The sequence below is a fragment of the Fulmarus glacialis genome, unplaced genomic scaffold, assembly GCF_000690835.1.
Source record: "Fulmarus glacialis isolate BGI_N327 unplaced genomic scaffold, ASM69083v1 scaffold27066, whole genome shotgun sequence".
NCBI lineage: Eukaryota > Metazoa > Chordata > Aves > Procellariiformes > Procellariidae > Fulmarus > Fulmarus glacialis.
Window position 1 is genome coordinate 11,990 of NW_009217882.1, and position 697 is coordinate 12,686.

At 37.7% G+C, this 697-nt stretch overlaps 1 protein-coding gene across 1 annotated transcript in view; it reads left to right on the forward strand.

Annotated features, from left to right (window-relative positions):
• AZIN1 (antizyme inhibitor 1) overlaps window positions 1-697 on the forward strand; it is a 21,093-nt gene that overhangs the window by 8,660 nt on the left and 11,736 nt on the right. The gene's annotated exons all lie outside the window — the stretch shown is intronic.

Sequence of the window (697 nt, forward strand, 5' to 3'; positions counted from 1 at the left end):
ATTATGCCAAAGTTTAGACAAATATGTATACTGAGCCGGTTTAAAGCCATGTTTAAAATTTGTGTGGTCGGTCATGGTTGTATGGTTATACATCTTCCAATTACCCTTCTCTCTGTTGGAAACACGGGTATGAGCACATTGTGAGGTGCTACCTTTTTTCTTTCAAGAAAATAAACTGGTCTAAAAGCTATTAAGGTTTAGCAATCGACTGGAAAGAAACTTAAATAATTCTGTGTATACAATAATAGTTTTATTGAATAAGGCTTCACTCACTTCTTAGGAGGCAGGAGGATGTTGTAGCCTTTGTTTTATAGACAAGATTGTAGAAAGAAAGAGCTTTTTAAAAAAAAAAAAGGAAGTTTCATTAAGCAAATACTGTATCCTTAATATACCTATGAGTTGTTCACTTTTCCCTTGGTTTAGCAGAACTAATGTTCAAATGCAAGTGCTCTACTATAGTACAGCAGATAGCTAAATCCCATGGCCTTCTGAACTCAGGTGTAGGATTCCCAAATCCTGATTCCTAATATTCTTTTTCTGTCTAGCAAATAAATAGGTAAACTACTGGCAACATGTCATGTCTCCAACCACTGGCTGGCTCACAGAGGATAGCTGCCTCCTGCTGCTTTCATTTACTCCTTTAGCTCAAGGGGTAGAGGCCTGTGCCATGGATCTCAAGCTACCCATCCCATTTCTT